The following is a 17,725-nucleotide window of genomic DNA, read 5'->3' on the forward strand; positions in this document are numbered from 1 at the left end:
ATCTTAATATCGCTCTAATAGCAGAGCAAATCTTTTCTTATATCCTTTTTTTTGCCTAAGAAGAGATGCCGGGAAAAGAACTCGACAAATGCGATCCATGGTGGAGGGTATATAAGATTCGCCCCGGCCGAACTTAGCACGCTTTTACTTGTTCATGCACTGTTCTGTTACGACTTTCAATAACTGTGCATAATACGATTCAAATCGGTGTATAACCTGATATAGCTCAGCGATTCTCATGAAATTTTGCACTATTGATTCTCTTATAAGTATCGAAATTATTGGAGGATTTTAAAGATATCGGCTCCGATTTGCATATAGCTCCCATAAATGTTTGTCCAATTTCGACTAGTATTGCAATAATTTGGTCTTTTGTTTAATCGATTGTCTGAATTTTTGATCGTGGCTATTTTTTGAGTTCCAACTACCGTGTTGCAGCTTCTATATCCATGGTGTCCAAACATAAAGCTCTTTTATCTTTTTATTCCTTTCATGAAATGTCTTTATCTTTTTACTAAGGCTTTTGTTTTCTTTCCATTTAAAGCCAGATATCCGGTCTGATGAAATATATGGAAAAACGTTTTGTGGATTTTTCTCAATGAAAACACAAAACAACGTCATCCTTGTGACGTTGCCATAGAAGAATTTCGCAATATCTTACAACAGTCTGCGCAAGCCTTTTGGTATTTTAAAAGACCACCACTTGAGATGATAGGCGTATAGAAAATGTTATAAATAAAGACTGGGTAAAGAAAAATTCATTCAGGAACCAGAGGCAAGAAAATGCACCATTGAAATAAAAAATCGTATCGTATGAAGGTCAATCAAGCTTATAAAGGCGCTGAAAACAAAAGTGATCTAAAACTATGTATAGCAAAAAAAAAAAAAAAAAAAACATATAGCACGCATAAAATTCACAGCTTCTCACAAACGGTAAAAAATACGCAATCTAGCCTATCTACACCTAGCGAAAAGTTGATACAAGAAGTACTCATTTTTGGAACCATACGGTATTAATTGTAAAGCAACACTGTATGATACGAACACAATATCGGATGACATGGATGAATCATAAAATGATTAGTACCGCAGGCATAAAATTCACAGCTTCTCACAAAAGGTAAAAAATACGCAATCTAGCCTATCTACACCTAGCGAAAAGTTGATACAAGAAGTACTAATTTTAATACCATACGGTATTAATTGTTAAGCAACACTGTATGATACGAACACAATATCGGATGGCATGGATGAATCATAAAATGATTAGTACCGTTTGGTACTAGCCTTATTACCGAGCTAGTATTGGTTTTAATACCAATCCGATATTGGTTTCAGCACCCGACCGTTATTGGTTTTAGTACCGAAGGTTATTGATTATTCCACCCCCTAATAAACCAAAAACAAGTAAGAGCGTGCTGAGTTCGGCCGGGCCGAATCTTATATACCCTCCACCATGGATCGCATTTGTCGATTTCTTTGCGCGGCATCTCTTTTTAGGCATACAACGAATAATGGATAAAAATTGTTATGCTATCGGAGATATATCAACTTATAGTCCGATTCGCACCATAAGTGAGTTGAGTGTCGAAGGCCATAGTAGTTGTCATTGGGTAATATATCAGTCAGCCTTGTAGGGGTTCAAGAAGCATAAACGGAAGATCGCTTAATATGGGAGCTGTATTAGGCTATAGATCGATTAAGACCATATTGAACATGTATGGTAAAGGTCACGGTAAAAGCCGTTGTAACAAATTTCAGCAGAATCGAATAAGAATTGCTGCCTCTAGAGGCTTAAGAAGTCAAGATCCCAGAGCAGTTTATATGACAAGCTATATCAAGTTATAGACATATTAAAACCATACTCGATACAGTTGTTGGAAGTAAGCAAATAAGTTCGTGCAAAATTTCACCCCAATCGGATAAGAATTGCGCCCTCTAGTGGCTCAAGAAGTCAAAACCCAATGTCGGTTTATATGGTAGCTATATCAAAACATGACCCATTTACAATCCCAACCTAAATACACTAATAAGAAGTGTTTGTGCAAAATTTCAAGCATCTAGCTTGACTTCTTCGAAAGTTTGCGTGCTTTCGACAGACGGACGATCAAGTATACATATATTGGGTTGCCCAAAAAGTAAGTGCGGATTTTTTAAAAGAAAGTAAATGCATTTTTAATAAAACTTAGAATGAACTTTAATCAAATATACTTTTTTTACACTTTCTTTCTAAAGCAAGCTAAAAGTAACAGCTGATAACTGACAGAAGAAAGAATGCAATTACAGAGTCACAAGCTGTGAAAAAATTTGTCAACGCGGACTATATGAAAAATCCGCAATTACTTTTTGGGCAACCCAATACATTATGGAGTCAATTGGCAGGACGAAATTAGAATATCCCCCATCCTATTGGAGGGTAAAAAAAATCCATCGTCATCTTTGTATCAGTACGTAAAATTTACATAAACCTTTAGCGAAGGCAATTTCCGATATGTCATATATTGGGTTGCCCAAAAAGTAATTGTCGGTAATATAGTAGTAATATAGTCGGCGTTGACAAATTTTTTCAACGGCTTGTGACTCTGTAATTGCATTCTTTCTTCTGTCAATTATCAGCTGTTACTTTTAGCTTGCTTTAGAAAAAAAGTGCGCGAAATTTTGTTAACATTTGTTTGTTTGGCGTCAATTTTAATATGGCTACCACATGTATTGAAAGAAATTCATTTAACAAACCGAAACAACGCTTGTGATATGCACCTTAAACGCAATGAATTCGATCCGTTTTTAAAACGAATCATAACTGGAGATGAAAAATGGATTGTTTACAACAACGTTAGTCGAAAACGATCATGGTCCAAGCATGGTGAACCAGCTCAAACCACTTCAAAGGTGGTGATATCCACCAAAAGAAGGTTATGTTGTGTGTTTGGTTGGGATTGGAAGGGTGTGGTATATTTTGAGCTGCTTCCAAGGAACCAAACGATTAATTCGGATGTTTACTGTCAACAATTGGACAAATTGAATACAGCCATCAAGGAGAAGCGACCAGAATTGGTCAATCGTAAAGGTGTCATATTCCACCAGGACAACGCTAGACCGCACACATCTTTGGTCACTCGCCAAAAAACGGAGTGAGCTTGGCTGGGAACTTTTGATGCATCCACCATATAGCCCTGACCTTGCACCATCAGACTACCATTTATTTCGATCTTTGCAGAACTCCTTAAATGGTAAAACTTTCGGCAATGATGAGGCTATAAAATCGCACTTGGTTCAGTTTTTTGCAGATAAAGGCCAGCAGTTCTATGAGCGTGGAATACTAAATTTGCCAGGAAGATGGCAAAAGGTTATCGAACAAAATGGCAATTATATATTTGATTAAAGTTCATTCTAAGTTTTATTATAAATGCATTTACTTTCTTTTCTCTTCTTCTCTTCTTTTTCTCCTCAAAAATATAGAAAATAAAGGATTTTTTAGCCATAGTAGACAAAATGGCAACAAACATAGTATTTGCATACTGAATTTATTTTTATTTTGGTTCTCTTAGTTCCCCATTGGCAAAAGATGTGCAGTGTTGTATAGCTCTAATCATTACATGACAAATAATTTAGTCTAAATATCTTTATTTCTATCCATTGCTTGGCTGAGTGAGCCATAAATTGTTTTATACCCTCCACCATAAGATGGGGGGTATACTAATTTCGTCATTCTGTTTGTAACTACTCGAAATATTCGTCTGAGACCCCATAAAGTATATATATTCTTGATCGTCGTGACATTTTATGTAGATCTAGCCATGTCCGTCCGTCTGTCCGTCCGTCCGTCCGTCCGTCCGTCCGTCTGTCCGTCCGTCCGTCCGTCCGTCTGTCCGTCCGTCCGTCCGTCTGTCTGTCGAAAGCACGCTAACTTCCGAAGGAGTAAAGCTAGCCGCTTGAAATTTTGCACAAATACTTCTTATCAGTGTAGGTCAGTTGGTATTGTAAATGGGCTATATCGGTCCATGTTTTGATATAGCTGCCATATAAACCGATCTTGGGTCTTGACTTCTTGAGCCTCTAGAGTGCGCATTTCTTGTCCGATTGGAATGAAATTTTGCACGACGTGTTTTGTTATAACATCCACCAACTGTGCCGAGTATGGTTCAAATCAGTCCATAACCTGATATAGCTGCCATATAAACCGATCTGGGGTCTTGACTTCTTGAGCCTCTAGAGTTAGCAATTCTTATCCGATTGGAATGAAATTTTGCACGAAGTGTTTTGCTATTATATCAAACAACTTTGCCAAGTATGGTTCAAATCGGCCCATAACCTGATATAGCTGCCATATAAACCGATCTTGGGTCTTGACTTCTTGAGCCTCTAGAGGGCGCAATTCTCATCCGAATGGAATGGAATTTCGCACTACGTGTTTTGTTATGATACCCAACAACTGTGCCAAGTATGGTTTAAATCGGTCCATAACCTGATATAGCTGCCGTATAAATCGATCTTGGGTCTTGACTTCTTGAGCCTCTAGAGGGCACAATTCTTATCCGATTTGAATGAGTTTTTGCACGAAGTATTTCGTTATGATATCCAACAACTGTGCCAAGTATGGTTGAAATCGGTCCATAACCTGATATAGCTGTCATATAAACAGATCTGGGGATTTGACTTCTTGAGCTTCTAGAGGGCGCAATTCCTATCCGATTTGGCTGCAATTTTGCATGACGTATTTTATTTTTATTTTCAACAACTGTGTCAAATAAGGTTCAAATCGGTTCATTACCTAATATAGCTGCCATATAAACCGATCTGGGATCTTGACTTCTTGACCCCTAGAGGTCGCAATTATTATCCGATATGCCTGAAATTTTGTAAGACGGATCCTCTCATGACCATCAACAAACGTGTTTATTATGGTCTGAATCGGTCTGTAGCCCGATACAGATCCCATATAAATCGTTCTCTCTATTTTACTTCGTGAGCCCCAATGGGCGCAATTCTTATACGAATTGGCTGAAATTTTACACAGGTCTCCAACATATAATTTAATTGTGGTCCGAACCGGACCATATCTTGATATCGTTTTAATAGCAGAGCAACTCTTTTCTTATATCCTTTTTTGCCTAAGAAGAGATGCCCGGAAAAGAACTCGACAAATGCGATCCATGGTGGAGGGTATATAAGATTTGGCCCGGCCGAACTTAGCACGCTTTTACTTGTTTCTTTTCATTCATCCCATGATCATTAGCTCTCATTACATACACAATTCATTCCTTACATCACTCAAAAACGTAAAATTTCAAAAATATGTCTTCAATTAGCATTTCTTTTTATACAGATTATGCGCATTTTTTTTTTTTTTTTTTCATAATTATATCTGATACATACCTGTTAATTCTGCAGTTGTCGCCGTTGTCGGTACAAATTTCGCCAATGTCAGCATGGTGCTGACAAATATGACGCCACTCCAATAGATTCGGTTGTGATTCATGATGTCGGCCGTATGGTCGGTTTTTAAGGCACAAAAAACAATTAATAATGATAGAAAAAAACGTACACACACGAAAAAAAAACAGATGATGTTTCACCAAAAAAATTTGTGATGGTGTTTCTTCTGCGTTAGGTATTTTTTTATTTTGCTTATTAGTTAGCCTAAACGATTTGTGGGGAAGTTAAATTAATGGCCACCGCTTGAGAGCTAAATTATCCTTGATGGCTGCTGTTGAATTCTATCAGGAAGGATAAGAATAATGATGGCTGTTGTAATGATGCTGATGCTGATGCTGCTGCTGCTCCAGCTGTAGTGGTTGATTGATACGGGCACACAATTATTTATTTTATTTAATTTTTTTTTTCTTTTTTTCTGATAAATTGTTTGCTGGGTTGTATACTTTGTTATGTTGTATGGTTAGATTTAGCACTGCTTAGGTATAAGTTATTTGTTAAGGCTGAATAAACAACAACACATTAGTGACTATTAGATTTTCTTTTCTCAACTTCTGCTATTTGTATTTCTTTTGCATTTTTATTTTTTTGTAAATGTAAGACAACTTTATGTTACTTTATCGTTATTGATTTAGCTTTTTTGCACTTGTAGCATTTTTAGGGGAAACTTGAACTGCGAAAAAAAAACAAAAATATTAGTAGAAATTTATTAGTTGAACAAATTAATAACCCATTTGGAAATTTTCAAATGGTTTCAAAGCAGAAAGCGAAAAATGTCACATAAAAAACTCATACAAAACTTTCTATTAAAACCAAATTAAACAAAAAATGGGAGATAATCAAAACATATAATATTTATTAAAAGCAAGTAAAAAGGCGTTAAGTTCGGCCGGTCCGAACTTTGGATACCCACCACCTCGGATATATATGTGAACCACCTTTCCTCAAAATCCGGTGCAAAATTCATACCTTATGCCCCATAGCAGCTATGTTCCGATTTGGACCAGATACTAATAAGTAAAAGTTATTGTTCAACTGTATATAACAAAATATTGGTCTTTTTAGTAGTTATATCTAAAAATAAACCGATCTAAACTATATACCACATGGATGTTGAAAAGCCTAACATAAGTCAGTGTGTCAAATTTCAGTGCAATCGGATTAAAAATGCGCCTTTTATGGGGCCAAGACTTTAAATCGAGAGATCGGTTTATATGGCAGCTATATGCAAATCTTGATCGATCTAGACCAAATTGCAGAAATATGTGGAGGGACTTAACTTAACTCTTTGTCCCAAATTTCGGCAACATCGGACAATAAATGCGCTTTTTATGGTCCCAAAACCTAAAACCGAGAGATCGGTCTATATGGCAGCTATATCCAAATCTGGACCGATATGAGCCAAATTGATGGAGGATTTTGAAGGGCCTAATACAACTCACTGTCCCAAATTTTCTCAAAATCGGATAATAAATGTGGCTTTTATTGGCCTAAGACCTAAAATTGGAGAATCGGTCTATATGGCAGCTATATCCAAATCTGAACCGATCTGAGCCATATTGACGGACGATGTCGAAGGGCCTAACACAACTCACTGTCCCAAATTTCAGCAAAATCGGATAATAAATGTGGCTTTTATGGGCCTAAGACCCTAAATCGGAGGATCGGTCTATATGGCAGCTATATCAAAATCTAAACCGATCTGAGCCATATTGACGGAAGATGTCGAAGGGCCTAACACAACTCACTGTCCCAAATTTCAGCAAAATCGAATAATAAATGTGGCCTTTATTGCCCTAAGACCCTAAATCGGCGGATCGGTCTATATGGGGGCTATATCAAGATATAGTCCAATATAGCCCATCATCGAACTTAACCTGCTTACGGACAAAAAAAAAAACCTGTGCAAACTTTCAGCTCAATATCTCTATTTTTGAAGACTGTAGCGTGATTTCAACAGACAGACGGACAAAATGAATATACCCCCATCCGCCGGTGGTGGGTATAATAAAATTAAACAAAATTAGAGAAAGATAAAAAATAATAAGTTTTGACAAAATAAAAATAAATTAAATTAAAATAAAACAAGTAAAAACGTGCTAAGTTCGGCCGGGCCGAATCTTATATACCCTCCACCATGGTTCGCATTTGTCGAGTTCTTTTCCCGGCATCTCTTCTTAGGTAAAAAAGGATATAAGAAAAGAGTTGCTCTGCTATTAAAACGATATCAAGATATGGTCCGGTTCGGACAACAATTAAATTATATGTAGGAGACCTGTGTAAAATTTCAGCCAATTCGTATAAGAATTGCGCCCATTGGGGCTCACGAAGTAAAATAGAGAGAACGATTTATATGGGATCTGTATCGGGCTATAGACCGATTCAGACCATAATAAACACGTTTGTTGATGGTCATGAGAGGATCCGTCGTACAAAATTTCAGGCATATCGGATAATAATTGCGACCTCTAAGGGTCAAGGAGTTAAGATCCCAGATCGGTTTATATGGCAGCTATATCAGGTTATGGACCGATTTAAGCCATACTTGGCAAAGTTGTTGGATATAATAACAAAACACGTCGTGCAAAATTTCATTTCAATCGGATAAGAATTGCGCACTCTAGATGCTCAAGAAGTCAAGACCCAAGATCGGTTTATATGGCAGCTATATCAGGTTATGGACCGATTTGAACCATACTTGGCACAGTTGTTGGATATCATAACAAAACACGTCGTGCAAAATTTCAGGCAAATCGGATAATAATTGCTACCTCTAGAGGCTCAAGAAGTCAAGATCCCAGATCGGTTTATATGGCAGCTATATCAGGTTATGGACCGATTTGAACCATACTTGGCACAGTTGTTGGATATCATAACAAAATACTACGTGCCAAAATTCATTCAAATTGCATAAGAATTGCGCCCTCTAGAGGCTCAAGAAGTCAAGACCCAAGATCGGTTTATATGACAGCTATATAAGTTTATGGACCGATTTCAACCATACTTGACATAGTTGTTGGATATCATAACAAAACACGTAGTGCAAAATTTCATTCCAATCGGATAAGAATTGCGCACTCTAGAGCCTCAAGAAGTCAAGACCCAAGATCGGTTTATATGGCAGCTATATCAGGTTATAGACCGATTTGAACCATATTTGGCACAGTTGTTGCATATCATAACAAAATACTACGTGCCAAAATTCATTCAAATTGTATAAGAATTGCGCACTCTAGAGGCTCAAGAAGTCAAGACCCAAGATCAGTTTATATGACAGCTATATAAGTTTATGGACCGATTTGAACCATACTTGACATAGTTGTTGGATATCATAACAAAACACGTAGTGCAACATTTCATTCCAATCGGATAAGAATTGCGCACTCTAGAGGCTCAAGAAGTCAAGACCTAAGATCGGTTTATATGGCAGCTATATCAAAACATGGACCGATATGGCCCATTTACAATATCAACCGACCTATACTAATAAGAAGTATTTGTGCAAAATTTCAAGCGGCTAGCTTTACTCCTTCGGAAGTTAGCGTGCTTTCGACAGACAGACGGACGGACGGACAGACGGACGGACATGGCTAGATTGACATAAAATTTCACGACGATCAAGAATATATATACTTTATGGGGTCTAAGACGAATATTTCGAGTAGTTACAATCAGAATGACGAAATTAGTATACCCCCATCTTATGGTGGAGGGTGTAAAAATTCTGAACCATATTTAGGTCAGATGTCGGGAGGTTAAAATCAACTCAATAATTCAACTTTCAGCGAATTTGGGTAATAAATACAGCTTTTATGGTTAGGCTAAGGTCCTTTGGAAAACAATAAAATTAGCTTACTTTATCGAAAACAATGAACATTTTGAAATTCTGGCCCACCTCCTAGAGGCTTTAGCCCACCTCCTAGAGGCTTTAGCCCACCTCCTAGAGGCTTTTCTATGCCAATCTCGGGAGCTACATTTGAACCTAACCCAATTTTGTTCAAAATAAATTTAGTTAAAGGGCATAATTTTATTCTCCATGCCAAACTCCTGTCAAACCAGTAAAAATTAAAGCTTCTAGGAACCGAACAAGGATGATCGTGAGACAGGCTTTCCCGGGAACTATATCAGGTTAGACTGATTTAGACCATATTTGGCACAGTTGATGGAAGTCATAATTGAACACCGCATGACAGCTTGTCGCTAAAGTAGGCGAAAATTGCGGCTTTATATGGGAGCTATATCAGGTTATAGACCGATTTGGACTGTACATAACACAGATGTTGGAAGTCAAGACGTCAGTCTAAAACACTACATGCAAAATTTCAACCAAATCGGACGAAAATTGCGGCTTGTAGGGGCTCAAGAACTCAAATAGGGAGACTGGTTTACTTGGGAGCTATATCAGGTTATAGACCGATTTGGACAGTACATGGCACAGTTGATGGAAGTCATAACAAACCCCCACATGCAAAATTTCAACCAAATCGGACGAAAATTGCGGCTTGTAGGGGTTCAAGAACTCAAATAGGGAGACCGGTTTACTTGGGAGCTATATCAGGTTATAGGCCGATTTGTACTGTACATGGCACAGTTGTTGCAAGTCATAACAAAACACTACATGCAAAAATTCAGCCAATTCGGATGAAAATTGCGGCTTGTGACTCAAGAAGTCAAATCGGGAGATCGGTTTATATGGGACCTATATCCAAATTTGAACCAATATGACCCATTTGCAATCCCCGACGACCTACAGCAATAGCCTTACGCGTTCGACCGCTATTGTGATTTTGACTGACGGACGGTCGGACAGGGCTAGATCGACTCAGAACGTCGTGGGGTCTCAGACGAATATTTCGAGGTGTTACAAAGGGAATGACTAGATTAGTACACCCCGACCCTATGGTAGTAGGTTTAATATTGTAAAATAACAAAAACTCAAATGTAATTAAAACACAATTAAAAGCGCATTAAATTCGACCGGGCCGAATCTTATACTCGTATGAACTCCACCATGGTTCGCATTGGACAAGTTCTTTCAATGATTTTTATACCCTCCACCATAAGATGGGGGGTATACTAATTTCGTCATTCTGATTGTAACTACTCGAAATATTCGTCTTAGACCCCATAAAGTATATATATTCTGATCGTCGTGAAATTTTATGTCGATCTAGCCATGTCCGTCCGTCCGTCTGTCTGTCGAAAGCAAGCTAACTTCCGAAGGAGTGAAGCTAGCCGCTTGAAATTTTGCACAAATACTTCATATTAGTGTAGGTCGGTTGGTATTGTAAATGGGCCATATTGGTTCATGTTTTGATATAGCTGCCATATAAACCGATCTTGGGTCTTGACTTCTTGAGACTCTAGAGTGCGCAATTCTTATCCGATTGGGATGAAATTTTGCACGACTTGTTTTGTTATGATATCCAACAACTGTGCCAAGTATGGTTCAAATCGGTTTATAACCTGATATAGCTGCCATATAAACCGATCTTGGGTCTTGACTTCTTGAGCCTCTAGAGTGCGCAATTCTTATCCGATTTGCCTGAAATTTTGTACGACGGATTCTCTCATGACCATTAACATACGTGTTTATTATGGTCTGTATCGGTCTATAGCCCGATACAGCTCCCATATAAATCGATCTCTCTATTTTACTTCTTGAGCCCACAAAGCGCGCAATTCTTATTCGAATTGGCTGACATTTTACACAGGTCTCCAACATAAATATAATTTAATTGTGGTCCAAACCGGACCATATCTTAATATCGCTCTAATAGCAGAGCAAATCTTTTCTTATTTCCTTTTTTTTGGCCTAAGAAGAGATGCCGGGAAAGAACTCGACAAATGCGATCCATGGTGGAGGGTATATAAGATTCGGCCCGGCCGAACTTAGCACGCTTTTACTTGTTTCGAATATTTAGGAGTTATGGACAGATATACACCGTACTTGTCATGGCTGTTGCATGGCTGTCGTACAAAAGCATCACGTATCTGAGCGCTTTCTTGAGGTTTAAGAAGTCCAATCTGGAGATTGGTTTATATGAGAGCTATATCAGTTCATAGACCATACTGGGAACAGTTGTTTGAAGTCAAAGCAAAACGCCACTAGCAATATTTTAACCAAATCGGATTATAATTGCGTCCCCAAGAGGCTCATGAAGACCAATTGCGCTATTAAGAGGTACTAAAAGTGTAATCGGGAGAAAGTTTTTAATGGGAGTTTATCGTTTCATAGACCGAATTGGACCATACTTGGCACAGTTATTGGAAGTAGTAGCAAAACGCCACTTGCAGAGCCTCAGCTAAAGCGGGTAATAATTGCGCCATCTAGGGGCTCTCAAAGTCCAATCGGGAGATAAATTTATATGGTTTGCAGAATTTCTGCCAAATCTGATAAAAATTGCGCCCTCTTCAGGTTTAGGGAGTCCAATCGGAAGATCGGTTTATATGGGAGCTATATCAGGTCATCGACCGATTTAGAGCATACTTGGAACAATTGTTTGAAGTCGAACCAAAACACCACTATCAAAAACAAAACACCAATTCCCCAAATCGGATAATGATTGCGACCTAGAGAGGTTCGTGGTGTCCAATCGGGAGATCGGTTTATATGGGAGCTATATCAGGTTAAAGATCGAATTCGACCATGCTTGGCATTTTTATTGAAAGTAGAAGCAAACCGCCACTTGCAAAGTTTCTACCAAATCGGATAATAATTGCGACATCTAGAGGCTCAACAAGTCCAGTTCGAAGATCGGTTTATATGGATTTGGAACAAACTTGGCACAGTTGTTGGAAGTCAAGGCAAAATGCCACTTGGAACATTTCAGCCAAACCGGATAATAATTGCACCCTCAAGAGGGTCAAAATTTCCAATTGCGCCCTCTAGAGACTCAAGAAGTCCAGTCCGAAGATCGGTTTGTATGGTTACTAAATCAGGTTATATACCTATTTGAACCATACAATTGTGGGAAGTTAAAACACAACGCCACTTGCAGAATTTCAACTTAATCAGTTGATTAGTACGACCTCTTGGGATTTAAGGAGTTCAATAAGGAGAACGGTTTATATGTGAGCCATATTAGGTTATAGGCCGATTTATAACATAATAATATTATAATAATTGCGCCCTCCAGAGGCTGGAGGAATACAATCGGCAGACCGGTTTATATGGGAGCTATATGAGGTTAAACACCGATTTGGACCATATTTGGCACCGCAGTTGGAAGTCCAAACAAAACACCACGTTATGTCAAATCGGATACTAAATGCGCTCCATTGAGGCTCAAGAAGTTAGATCGGGACATCGGTTCATATGGCAGCTATATCAAAACATGGTCTGAGGGAACCGACCTACACTAGAGGGAAGTATTTGTGCTAAATTCCAAAAGGTAAGTTGTGCTGATTCGAAAGTTAGCGACAGACAGTAGGACAGGCGGGCGAGTATGGATAAATCGTCTTAGGATGTCAAGATAATCAAGAAAATATATACTTTGGTGGGTCTCAGAACAACATTTCAATGAGTTACAAATGGAATGATGACATTAGTATAACCCCTTCCTATGGTGGAGGGTATACACCACCACCATAATGAAAATTCCCAACACCATAGGATAGGGAGCCCACCGTGTCGCAGAGGTTAGCATGTCCCCCTGTGAGGCTGATCACCTGGGTCCGAGTCCTGGCGAGAACATCATAAGCAAATGATCAGTGGTGGTTATCCCCTTCAAATGCTGGCGACATTCGTGAGGTACTATGCCAGATAAAAACTTCTCCTCAGAGAGGGAACGTACAGCGCGGTTCGGATTCGGCTATAAAAATGAGGTCCCTCATCATTCAGCTTAAATTTGAATCGAACAGCACTCATTGATATGTGAGAAATTTGCCCCTGCTCGTCCTTAATGAAATGTTCATGGGTAAATTTGCATTTGCATTATAGGATAAGAGGTAAACTCATTTAGTCATTCATCAATACATGGAGACATCCATTTCCGGCGTTACAAATTAAAAATTTTCTGGTATGTCGCAAAATTCTAAAACAATTTAATGATATCCGTTCTAATCAGGCAACAGTCGTCAAAAATTGCGATATTGGGTTGATATTTGCAACAGTTTAATATTTCATCTATACGCAGGCTAAATTCTCAAACGATCAAATCGGACCATATTTAGTTATAGCTGTCATTTAGACTGATCCTTCGATTTTGGTTCTTAAGCTCATTTCGCTGAAATTCAAAACCACAAGTTGTACTAAGATTTAGGTTCTTAAGCTCATTTCGCTGTAATTTAATTCCACAATTTGGACTAAGGCCACCGATATCCGAATCGCATATGGTCCGTATCGGTCATACCGTTTAGACCGATCTGCTGATTCAAGGTCTTAAGCCCATAACAGACGCATTTATTTATTCCTAAATTTCGCTGAAATTAAAAACCAGAAGTTCTACTAAGACCAACGATATCCGAAACGCACATGGTCCATATGGGGTCATATTTAGATATAACTGTCATATAAGACGATATGCTGATTCAGGGTCCCAAGCCGCGCATTTATTATCCTATTTTGCTGAAATTTTAAACTGTGACTTGTGTAAGGCTTTTCGGCACCTGGACCGAATATGATCCCGATTTGCCCTATATTTGGACCTGAATATGGATGTGGTGGTTTTATAATAAAATAACGATGATGGTGGGTATACAAAGTTCAGCGCGGCCGAACTTTATCCGTTTTTAGTTGTTATACCCTCCACCATTAGATGGGTGTATACTAATTTCGTCTGAAACACCTCGAAATATTCATCTAAGGCCCCAAAAAGTATATATATTCTGGATCGTCATGACATTTTGAGTCGATCTAGGCATATCCGTCCGTTATCCGTTATACATAGCCCTGCACAAAGCCATTCATTGATGACTGTGTTTGCTGAACTTTTGCAAGACTACTGAAGAACGAGACACTGAAGATAGAGTATAACGAACAACCACAATTCAGTACTTAGGAGTATTTTTATCCCGAATTCATAGCCGCTGCAGAGAGTTATGAGAAATTTCTCGCTGTATATGAAAGCGTCTCGCTGTCATTTTTATACCCTCCACCATAGGATGGGGGGTATACTACTTTCGTCATTCTGATTGTAACTACTCGAAATATTCGTCTGAGACCCCATAAAGTATATATATTCTTGATCGTCGCGACATTTTATGTCGATCTAGCCATGTCCGTCCGTCCGTCTGTCGAAAGCACGCTAACTTCCGAAGGAGTGAAGCTAGCCGCTTAAAATTTTGTACAAATACTTCTTATTAGTGTAGATCGGTTGGTATTGCAAATGGGCCATATCGGTCCATGTTTTGATATAGCTGCCATATAAACCGATCTTGGGTCTTGACTTCTTGAGCCTCTAGAGTGCGCAATTCTTATCCGATTGGAATGAAATTTTGCACGACGTGTTTTATTATGATATCCAACAACTGTGCCAAATATGGTTCAAATCCGTCCATAACCTGATATAGCTGCCATATAAACCGATATTGGGTCTTGACTTCTTGAGCCTCTAGAGTGCGCAATTCTTATCCGATTGGAATGAAATTTTGCACGACGTGTTTTATTATGATATCCAACAACTGTGCCAAGTATGGTTCAAATCGGTTTATAACCTGATATAGCTGCCATATAAACCGATCTTGGGTCTTGACTTCTTGAGCCTCTAGAGTGCGCAATTCTTATCCGATTGGAATGAAATTGTGCACGACGTGTTTTGTTATGATATCCAACAACTGTGCCAAGTATGGTTCAAATCGGTTCATAACCGGATATAGCTGCCATATAAACCGATCCAGGGTCTTGACTTCTTGAGCCTCTGGAGGGCCCAATTCTTATCCGATTGGAATGAAATTTTCATTCAGTCAAATAAGGTACAAGTCGGTTCATAACCAGATATAGCTGCCATATAAACCGATCTGGGATCTTGACTTCTTGAGCCTCTAGAGGTCGCAATTATTCTCCGATTTGCCTGAAATTTTGTACGACATATTCTCTCATGACCATTAACATACGTGTTTATTAAGGTCTGAATCGGTCTATAGCCCGATACAGCTCCCATACAAATCCATCTCTCTATTTTACTTCTTGAGGCCACTAAGGGCGCAATTCTTATTCAAATTGGCTGACATTTTACACAGGTCTCCAACATAAAGGGTGATTTTTTTGAGGTTAGGATTTTCATGCATTAGTATTTGACAGATCACGTGGGATTTCAGACATGGTGTCAAAGAGAAAGATGCTCAGTATGCTTTGACATTTCATCATGAATAGACTTACTAACGAGCAACGCTTGCAAATCATTGAATTTTATTACCAAAATCAGTGTTCGGTTCGAAATGTGTTTCGCGCTTTACGTCCGATTTATGGTCTACATAATCGACCAAGTGAGCAAACAATTAATGCGATTGTGACCAAGTTTCGCACTCAGTTTACTTTATTGGACATTAAACCAACCACACGAATGCGTACAGTGCGTACAGAAGAGAATATTGCGTCTGTTTCTGAGAGTGTTGCTGAAGACCGTGAAATGTCGATTCGTCGCCGTTCGCAGCAATTGGGTTTGTGTTATTCGACCACATGGAAGATTTTACGCAAAGATCTTGGTGTAAAACCTTATAAAATACAGCTCGTGCAAGAACTGAAGCCGAACGATCTGCCACAACGTCGAATTTTCAGTGAATGGGCCCTAGAAAAGTTGGCAGGAAATCCGCTTTTTTATCGACAAATTTTGTTCAGCGATGAGGCCCATTTCTGGTTGAATGGCTACGTAAATAAGCAAAATTGCCGCATTTGGAGTGAAGAGCAACCAGAAGCCGTTCAAGAACTGCCCATGCATCCCGAAAAATGCACTGTTTGGTGTGGTTTGTACGCTGGTGGAATCATTGGACCGTATTTTTTCAAAGATGCTGTTGGACGCAACGTTACGGTGAATGGCGATCGCTATCGTTCGATGCTAACAAACTTTTTGTTGCCAAAAATGGAAGAACTGAACTTGGTTGACATGTGGTTTCAACAAGATGGCGCTACATGCCACACAGCTCGCGATTCTATGGCCATTTTGAGGGAAAACTTCGGAGAACAATTCATCTCAAGAAATGGACCGGTAAGTTGGCCACCAAGATCATGCGATTTGACGCCTTTAAACTATTTTTTGTGGGGCTACGTCAAGTCTAAAGTCTACAGAAATAAGCCAGCAACTATTCCAGCTTTGGAAGACAACATTTCCGAAGAAATTCGGGCTATTCCGGCCGAAATGCTCGAAAAAGTTGCCCAAAATTGGACTTTCCGAATGGACCACCTAAGACGCAGCCGCGGTCAACATTTAAATGAAATTATCTTCAAAAAGTAAATGTCATGGACCAATCTAACGTTTCAAATAAAGAACCGATGAGATTTTGCAAATTTTATGCGTTTTTTTATTAAAAAAAAGTTATCAAGCTCTTAACAAATCACTCTTTATAATTTAATTTTGGTCCAAACCGGACTATATCTTGATATCGCTCTAATAGCAGAGCAAATCTTTTCTAATTTCATTTTTTTGCTTAAAAAGAGATGCCGGGAAAAGAACTCGACAAATGCGATCCATGGTGGAGGGTATATAAGATTCGGCCCGGCCGAACATAGCACGCTTTTAGTTGTCAAAATATGAACTGATCACAGGCGTGTGTGTGTGTTTACCCATGCTTTTGCCAAATCAACCACGTTGCCTTCGTACGAATTTCGTAGTACGAAAGCAGAATACATGCATTGTGCAAAGTGCACTCACTAAAATCCGAATCAATCTTTCCTTTTGCAGAAGGGCTAATTTTATGCATTCACTCATCTCGTTACTTGATGACTTGTTTATCTGTTTTACTCAGTTCTCAATTGTCTCATACAATGTTGTACAATATTTGCGCAGGCCATATGTCTGTCGATAGCACGATAACTTTCACGGGAGTAAAGCTACCAGATTGAAATTTTGCACCAATACTTCTTATTAATATAGGTCAGCTGGGATTGTTAATGGGCCAAATTGGTCCAATATAAAATGACATCCACATTATATTTCTTATCCGATTTAGCTAAAATTTGACACAATATCGTCTGCTGTGACATTCAACAGATGAACCAAGTATGGTATCGATCGGTCCAATACTTGATATAGCTCTCCATATAAACCGTTCGCCCAATTATACTTCTTGAGCCTCCAGAGGGTGCAGTTTTTATCCGATTTATTGAAAATTGTCACAATGACTTCGACCTTCG

This window comes from Stomoxys calcitrans, chromosome 1, assembly GCF_963082655.1.
Source record: "Stomoxys calcitrans chromosome 1, idStoCalc2.1, whole genome shotgun sequence".
NCBI lineage: Eukaryota > Metazoa > Arthropoda > Insecta > Diptera > Muscidae > Stomoxys > Stomoxys calcitrans.